Source organism: Gallus gallus, chromosome Z (assembly GCF_016699485.2).
Source record: "Gallus gallus isolate bGalGal1 chromosome Z, bGalGal1.mat.broiler.GRCg7b, whole genome shotgun sequence".
Lineage (NCBI taxonomy): Eukaryota > Metazoa > Chordata > Aves > Galliformes > Phasianidae > Gallus > Gallus gallus.
In genome coordinates, this window is record NC_052572.1 from 66,940,408 (window position 1) to 66,941,322 (window position 915).

Consider the following 915-nt stretch of genomic DNA (forward strand, 5'->3'; position numbering starts at 1 on the left):
TGTGCCTCGGGAGACCAGCAGAACCCAAGAATGCCTGGAGCTCAGGCACACCTGAAAGCAGAGGACCAGAAAATAACTGCGTGAGGAGCAAGAGGCCTTTACGATGAATAAAACAGCTTTCAGAAGCAGTGTATGGAAGCAGCTGGCTAGAAGCAGGCATCAACTGTTCCAGCTCACAAAACAGGAAATGAAGTAGTGTATGTATCACAAGACACAAGAGCGGCAATGGAAGGAATTCAAGTGGGAAACATTTTGTTTGAAAGCACGGAGTACATTCAAAGCATTATTTAACAGGGAGAAAAAAGACCAGGAGGACTCAAACGGGATTTAAGTAATGTGGTCTCTGGCTGCCGCTGTAATGAGCACAAAATACATTCGAGAATATTTATGTTTCTGTAGGCATTTTTCAAGTGATTGCAGTGGGGGTCGTTTCCACCATTCCCCCCAGACTCCAGCAGCACTGTCGCACACAGTCTCTTGCCAAGATTTGCATGAAAACTTCTATTGGAGAAAGTATCAAGGAAGAGATAAGAGAAAGACAATCCAGGCAGCAGAGCAAGAATGCTTTTCTCAGCAGCAGAACCTCAAATCAAAGTGAAAACACTACTCAACTTCTACAGATTTTAGAGCAAAGAAACCTATCTATAATGTCTGAATCTAGGCTGATCCAATCCAACAGACAGGAATATGATCAGGTGTGAATTTTTCACATGCTCAAGTTAGGTTTTTAGAATAAGGATAGCTCAAAAGGTTTAGGCACACAAGTTAATTCACAACAGACTGCATAGGTACAAAAAAAACTAAAGGCAGCACACTCATTTAGTGCAGTACAGATGATGCAGAAATCAAATCCAAAGCTGCCACAAACACTTTAAACCAAAGGCAAACACTTTAAACAAAAGGCAAAAGACTGTA